The 8,349-nt window shown below is 45.4% G+C and overlaps 1 non-coding gene across 1 annotated transcript; it reads right to left on the reverse strand.

The window, feature by feature from the left end:
• Positions 1–7,532: 7,532 nt before the first annotated feature.
• On the reverse strand, positions 7,533–7,695 carry LOC118020471. Its single transcript, XR_004681906.1, has one exon. It is a non-coding gene; the product is annotated as a U1 spliceosomal RNA (small nuclear RNA).
• Positions 7,696–8,349: the final 654 nt, after the last annotated feature.

An 8,349-nucleotide genomic window follows, 5' to 3' on the forward strand; every position in this document is an offset into this window, starting at 1 on the left:
CATGTATTAGCTAATATCATTTTCATTTATCATCATCCATGAACTTACTGAACCATATTCATCGTGTAGTATTCCACACATTGCCCACCTAGGTGAGCTAAGTAAGCTAGGGCCAATGGGGCTAAGACCTGTGGCCCCAGAGAACAGTCAAATGGCTTACTGAAGACTACTGGAAAACAACATCTTGTGAGGTTGAAGTTCTGTCCCACAGGATGAGGTACATGTTCTGAAACAGTGACCAATATATCTTCTGCTGCTTGTCCCTGTGAATTTGGTCTTTGTTAGTTTAGAAGTCTCAATACCCAGGGGCGCTTGGGTGGCTCAGTTGTTTGAGCATCTGACTCTTGATTTCAGCTCACATCATGATCAATCTCAGGGTCGTGGGAATGAGCACCCTGAGTTGGGCTCCGCACTGGGCGTGGAGCCTGCTTAAGATTCTCTCTCTCTCCCTCTGCCCCTCCCCTGCTCATTCTCTCTCTCTCTCAAACAAACAAACAAAAGCCTCAATACCCAGAGGAGAAATACTTCCACCAGAGCACACAACAATGAGTCCATCAGACCAAAAGCTTTCTGACCAATTTGGTCTCCTCATCCCCTGAACGAATAGCCAAAAGGGGGCCATCGTGTTAGGTAGATTGATCTTGATTACTGAGGGAGATAGGTCTGCTATTGCTCAGTGGGAGCAAGAAGGGGTATGTCTGGAACCTAAAGGACCCTCTAGGGCTACTTCCAGTCCTTCCATATTCAGGACTCAAAGTTCTAAAAGAAATGTACGAGGGCACCTGAGTGGCACAGTTGGTTAAGTGTCTGACTCTTGATTTCGGCTCAGGTCATGATCCCAGGGTCCTGGGATGGAGCCCTGCATCAGGCTCCCTGCTCAGCTGGGAGCCTGCTTCTCCCTCTCCCTCTGCCCTTCCCTCTGCCCCCCTCTCCCGCTCATGCTCAATCTATCTCTCAAATAAATCAATCTTTAAAAAAATTTTAAAAATGTATGAATATAAATAACTAATTCATGAAAAGTTGAGAAATGAGGGCTATGTTGGCATTTCATATGTTTTCCTTGCTCTATTGTGTATACATTTATAAGTATCAACCCATTTCTTCCTTACCTCCCACATTTTCCCTAGTATTATAAGGTGTGTTATTGTTGCTAACTTGATCATGTAATCCTTAGGTTGTTGAGGTAGAATTCCTACTGAACTAGGATGAACATCACCCAGAGGTGGATACACGACTAATGGGACTTTGGATATCTCCTTTTAGGGAGCATGTTTCGGTCCCTAAAGGATCAAAGGGTAAACTAGCGTAGATATGGCGAATTGGCCATCAGGATCTGTTCCAATCTCTTCCTCATACTGCCAAGTCTGAAAAGTTAAACACATAGTGTATTTCCCAGAATCCCTTGTGGTCGACATTCTACACGCAAATTAGGGTCTATAAATTGCATCCACTTATATAAGAGTTGGGAGGAGAAGGTCAAGGCCAAGGTCACCTCCCAGCTGTATGGTTATTGCTTTGTGTCCCTGGCAACCTTGGGTTACTGTTCAGCAGCGTTCCAGGGTCTAATCACTAGCTTCATGAGGTTGAAAGCAGCAGTAGCAACAGTGGGGGTGGGGGGTGGCCTTCTGAGCCTGAGACTGCAGCCACAAGGGCGGGGTGTGTGTGTGTTTAATCATCCTTTCACCATCTTAAACTGTACAACTCAGCAAAAAATAAACTGTCCAACTCAGTAGTTTTTAAATATATTCATAAAGTTGTGCAACTATCACCACTATCTAATTCCAAAACATTTCCATCACCCTCAAAGAAACCTGTTAGTGGTCAGTCCCAATTCCCTCGTTCCCCCCAGCCCTGGCAACCACTAATCCCTACTTTCCGTCTCTATGACCTTGCCTGCTCTGGACATTCTGTATCAATGGAATCATACAATAGGTAACCTTTTGTGTCTGGCTTCTTTCCCTTGACACAAGGTTTTCAAGGTCCATCCATGTTGTAGCATGTATCTGAACTTCATTCCTTTATATGGCTCAATAATATTCCATTGTATATTGTACAGATATACCGCATCTTGTTCACCCATTCATCAACTGATGGACGTGTAAGTTCTTTCTACTTTTTGGCTAATGTGACCAATGTCGTTATGAATATCGGTGTACGAAAATCTGTTCAAGTCCCTGCTTTCAACTCTTTTGGGTCTACACCCAGACATGGAATTGCTGGATCATATGGAAATTCTATATTTAATTTTTTGAGGAACCACCATCCTGTTTCCACAGAGGCTATACCATTTTACCCACCAGCAATACACAAGGATTCCAATTTTTCCACATCGCTGCCAATCCTTGATACGATCTTTTTCCTTGTAGCCATCTTAGTGGGCATGAAGTGGTATGTGGTTACGATTTGCATTTCTCTAATGACTAATGATGTTGAGCATCTTTTCACTCACTCCTTGGCTATTTGTATGTCTTATTTGAAGAAATACCTATTCAGATCCTTTGCTTATTTTTAAATTGGGTCATTTGGTATTGTTGAGTCGGAAGACCTTTTTATATATTCTAGTTAAAATTCCCTTAACCGACATGCGATTCACAAAATCCTTCTTCCATTCTGTGGGTTGTCTTTTCCCTTGGTACGTTCTTCAGTGCAGGAATTCTAGTAGTGGCCTCACATGTGATTCACAAAATCCTTCTTCCATTCTGTGGGTTGTCTTTTCCCTTGGTACGTTCTTCAGTGCAAGAATTCTAGTAGTGGTCTCCTGACTCATCACCTTCATCCTTGTGCCAGAGTTATAGCAGCTACTCCGGGATCTTGTTCTAGGAGTCATTCCTGGAGGTTTATCCCAGAACCCACTCCTCCAGCCCTTCCAACTATTTCTTTGAGCATAGAATTCCCTGTATGAAGTCCTTTTCTGCTTGGAATAATTAGAACAGTTTTTCTTTCCTGAGACTGAGCCCTGACTGATAAATAGCACAACTTGAGACCTGCCAGCAAGGATATGACATAGCATTTTGCTAGAGCTGATGGGCAACCATGCTATAATAATAATAAATTCCTGGAAAGTCAGATTTGGAAGCACCTTTGAAGATCAACTGGTCCAACCCTTTCATTTGTCAAACGGAGAAACAAATTGAGACACAATGTGAAAGACACACAACCCATGAAGCTGAGTGCCCACAGTTCCCATAGCCTTCTCCCAAGGCCGGTGGACCTGAGCCGATCTTGCTCCCTGGAATCTGTGATCTAGGTCACGTAAATCCAATGAGGCCAGCCCTGCCAACCTTCCTGCAGCTGATTGGACACAGGATTTGTGTCCAAGCCAAATGCTGCCATGAACAACCTAGATGTGACAGAAGCCAACCGCCTGTGTGAGACTGCCCGGTATGGGAGACATAAGGGCTAAAGGACACCCAGAGCACATCACAACGTAATCGTTCCTGTTCTCCAGGGACCTAGTGGGCTGCTGACATGGCTTCCTCCCTGTCCTTTCCCTAGCCCCCATTACTGAAAGTCAGCAGAGCTTGGCTCTTCCTTGCCCACCTGAAGAAGCTCATGGATATACACAAACATGGCCACTGGTTTTCTGGGGATCACAGCTAGATTTAAAAAAAGGGGGCACCTGGGTGGCTCAGTTGTTAAGCATCTACCTTTGGCTCAGGTCATGATCCCAGGGTCCTGGGATCGAGCCCCGCATTGGGCTCCCTGCTCAGTGGGGAGCCTGCTTCTCCCTCTCCCACTCCCCCTGCTTGTGTTCCCTCTCTCGCTGTGTCTCTGTCTGTCAAATAAATAAAATGTTAAAAAAAAAAAAAGAAAGAAAAAGCAGGCCACAAACGCAGGTCTGGAATTCCAGACCTTATGCTCTTTCCACTTGGACAAGACTGTGCAGCATGAGAGCGGGGGGTGTCCTGAGTGCAGGGAGACTAGAGGAGGCTGCTAGCTCTGTGGGGTTGAATTCTGAGGCCCAAGTTGTCATCAGAGGGATCCAGCAAGAGCAGGATTACAGCCCCTTGTCTTAGCCTGCACTGGAGATGCTGCTTCACTTTTCTTCGGTGGGTCTGCCTTTGCGAGTGGCTTGGGATAGAGTTCTAGATGCACATACTGCTTGGCCATTCCTGAGGCCCCTGCCTTTGAGGAAGTCCATTTGTTGCTCACTCTATGTGGACAGGGCCTCTGCTCAGACTTGATGCTTGGACATAGAAACTGACACCCAGAGACAGACCCAGGCCACGGGGATGGGAAATCACCAAGGAAAAAATGGCACCGGAAACCATAGATGTGAGTGAGAGGAGGACTGGCTTTCTCTTCCCAGAAACCTTTCACTGATGAGAGCAGCGAAAGGAGCAACCAGAGAAAGGGGAAGGGGAGCCAGGAGGGAACAAAACACGGGAAGCCAAGTGGGGGGAGAAGTCCAGGAAGGCAAGCACGGTGAGCTGACACGTGGGGCCGGTCTAGCTGGCCGGGACCTGGGTTTGTCACATGGGAAGTAATTGCTAACTTCAGAGAGAGCCATTTCGGAAGACAGCAGCGGTAGAGAACGGATTTCATTTAGTTGAGGTGTGTGTGAGTGGCCGGGGAGGAGGGAGAGATGGTAGACAATTCTCTCCTAAGAAGGGGAGATTTTTTTAGTAGGAGAGACTCATGCATGTTTGGAGGCTCAGGAGAAAATAGGGAGAGAGAGGAAGCGATTTCATGGCGCTCTGCCTCTAGAAGCCAGAGGGACAAAAATCAGGCGCAGGCAGAGGGGTTGGCTGTGGACACGAAGGGGCACCTCCCCCCTCAGCTTGGAGGGACATGAAGACGACCATGAGATTGAGTGTCCTTCCTGAAGGGGCTAATCTTCCCTCTGAGAAGATATACAGTGCCTCCAACAGAACAGATAGCTGATAAAGAAATACCAGTCCTTCCTGCCCTCCCTCACTGCGTGGCTCCAGTCCTCTGAATCCACACGGGACGTCACTCGGGGCTGTTACAAGGCTAAAGAACTCAGCCAGAGCTGGAGAAATTCAAGGCAATCACGGACTTTTCTGGAATTTCAGAGGAGTAGAGGCTGCTTTCTCCCAAGGCTCCTAAGCTGGGAAGACGTAAGAGAGTGTGGCTCTTCCCCCATGGGGACAGACTTCCAGACAACTGAAACCACACAGAGGAAGGCAGAGCTGAGGAACGGAAGGCAAGAGACAGGGACACCATGTGAAGAAACACCGAATGACATCGTTTTAGGGCCAGGATCAAACCATGCCTGAAGCCCCTGTACTTTACCGTATCCTGATGCGACAGATTCTTTCCCCCTATCTGAAGCCCATTTCTGTTAGGTGTCTGTCACCTGTAACTGAAGGAAGTGGGGTGTTGCTGGTGATGATCCTTGACCCACGGAAGTGGCAGGGTTGAGATGGGGTCTGGACAGTGATGTTTTCCTCACCCCAGGCCGGGAGGTCAGCATGCCCTGCAATGTAGCTGCTCCAGAAGCTCAGACCACGTACCTAACACAGGTGGGAGCTCAGGGACTTGGTAGAAATCTGTCAGGAGGTTGTACGTGTCGGCTGTTTTCCCAAACCTTTAGTTTGTAGTCAAAGATACAAATTTTGCAGACAGAATAATGAATAATAAAAGCTAATATTTCTGAGGCACCCATCCTTGCCAGGCTCTAAGAGCTTTACACGTAGGAATTCACTGAATCTTCACAGTAACACAGAGAAGTAGATACCACTGTTATTCCCCCATTTTACATTTGAGGAACTGAGGCACAGAACCATTTGCCCAAGGTCACAAAGCTAGGCAGGCGAGAGCGACCACTTGAATCCAGGCAGCCTGGCCCCTGATCTTGCGTGCCTACAGCTTTGCCAAGACAGACCGCCTGCAGCCAACACCGTCTGATGGTCACGTGCTTTGCAGGATTGAAAAAGCCTATCCATGTCAAAGCTAAAGTGATGGGAACAAAGGCAGGAAGGCAGGAAACACAGCCACACCCAAGCCCTTCCTGCCTGTCCCCACTAATAGGACAGTTACCCGAGGTAAAGAGCCTTCCACTGGGATGCAGCCTCGTGGTCAGAGTTGCTCCAAGGCAGAGGGGAAGAGCGAGGCCCTGGGCTGAGGACTGGGAGGTCCCGTTGCTGACAGACTCCCCCGGTCTAGATTCAGAGACCGTAGTTCACAGTTCTTCTGACTTAGTTTTTATTTTTTTTTTAATTTAATTTTATTTTTTTTTAAAGATTTTATTTATTTATTTGAGAGAGAGAGAATGAGAGACAGAGAGCACGAGAGGGAAGAGGGTCAGAGGGAGAAGCAGACTCCCTGCCGAGAAGGGAGCCGGATGCGGGACTCGATCCCGGGACTCCAGGATCATGACCTGAGCCGAAGGCAGTCGCTTAACCAACTGAGCCACCCAGGCGCCCTTGACTTAGTTTTTAACTCATAGAGTTATCCAAATATGAATAGTCAGAAACCTCCCGCATCTTCTAAGGGAGTGGTTTTGCCAGAGAAACCCAAATCCTGGCCCAAGGAAGCCTGCAGTGATCCACCCCCAGGGCAATGTCTTGGTTCCCAACAATACTAACAGGACATCTTCGAAATCCTTCTGAGATGTGGCCACAAAGCTACAACGAATAGGGGAGACCACCCCCAACATGGCAGAGCAGACAGACTGGCTTCATTCTACCAAGTCAGGGAATCCTTGCTGTTCTCCCCCTCCAAGATGCAACACACACCACCGACCACTGGGTGCTGTTTTGTCTCCTCTCCTTTTCCAAAAAAGGGGTGTTTATTTAGAATTACCTTGTGTTCCTCCAGCAGTGCACCAAGGTATTACGTATGCAGCTGATTCACATTATTGTTTACATATAGTAATGTTTTCCAAACTTTTTGGTCTCAAGATTCCTTTACACTCTGAAAAATTGAAGACCTGAAAATTCTTTTGTTTATATGTGTTTCATTACTGATATTGGCCATATTCCAATTAAAATTAAGAGTTTTAGGGACACCTGGGTGGCTCAGTCGGTTAAGTGTCTGCCTTCGGCTCGGGTAATGATCCCAGAATCCTGGGATCGAGCCCCACATCCGGCTTCTTACTCCGCGGGGAGCCTGCTTTGCCCTCTGCCTGCCACTCCCCCTGCTTGTGCTCTCCCTCACTCTCTGACAAATAAATAAATAAAATCTTTTTTAAAACCCCATAAAAATAAAAAATAAAATTAAGAGTTTTAAAAATACATTTATTTATTTAAAAATAAAAATAATAAACCCACTAGTGTTAACATAAACAATACCCTTTTCAGTGAAAAATAACTACATTTTCCAAATCAAAAAAATTAGTGGAAAGAATGACATTGTCTGACAATTTTGCAAATCTCTTTAAATGTCTGGCTTCACAAAAGGCAGCTAGATTCCCATATCTGCTTCTTTATTCAATCTGTTGAGATATGTTGTTTTAGTTGAAGTATATGAACAAAATTCAGCCTCATACAGATACAAAAATGGAAAAAGGAGGATTATTTTTAAAAGCCTTTTCAGATAACTGTGGATATTCCTCTTTCTTTTTTTAAGGGAAGAAAGTGCACACAGTCCCCCACTACCATAAATTATGCAACCAAGTCTCCCACATTTGGGGAAATCAAAAATGTCAGCACACCCAGAGTGCAACAATGGATGGGTCTCACCCTGGAAAATCACCTTCATGATCATGGTTTTCCCCTGCTGGGTAAGTCTGGATATTTCTCTTTGATATTATACCAAAACTTAACAAATGATAGTTGTGTAAAATTTAGTTTTAGTGTAGAATCTGAAACCAGTCAATTTTTCATTAAACTAAAATGCATTGGTCTATCTTGCACTTTGAATGCATCTTTTATCCATGAATGATTTTGTAACACTTGGAACATAGGGTTTAGTGAGTTATACTATACAGATCTTCCAAATGTCGACATGTTATTATACAATATAAAAAAATCTACTCGTTAATGTCACCATTGATCTTATCAGAAAGTCTTTAAGTGTTGGGAAGCTACTAAGCTTACAGGGGTGGATACAAATATTCCCAAAGGCTAATTTTCACTCAAAAACTGAAATCTTATTATTAGCAGCAAATATTGTCCATTTTCCCCTTGAATCGATCAGCTCACTTCTTTTATTTTTTTTATTTTTTATTTTTTAAGATTTTATTTTTATTTATTTGACAGAGAGACAGCGAGAGAGAGGTGGGAGAGGGAGAAGCAGGCTTCCCGAAGAGCAGGGAGCCCGATATGGGGCTTGATCCCAGGACCCTGGGATCATGACCCTAGCGGAAGGCTGACGCTTAACGACTGAGCCACCCAGGCGCCCCATCAGCTCACTTCTTTTAGAGAAAATGTCTGCAAAAAAAAT

The sequence above is a fragment of the Mirounga leonina genome, unplaced genomic scaffold (assembly GCF_011800145.1).
Source record: "Mirounga leonina isolate KUSES-001 unplaced genomic scaffold, KU_Mleo_1.0 Mir_173, whole genome shotgun sequence".
Taxonomy (NCBI): Eukaryota; Metazoa; Chordata; class Mammalia; order Carnivora; family Phocidae; genus Mirounga; species Mirounga leonina.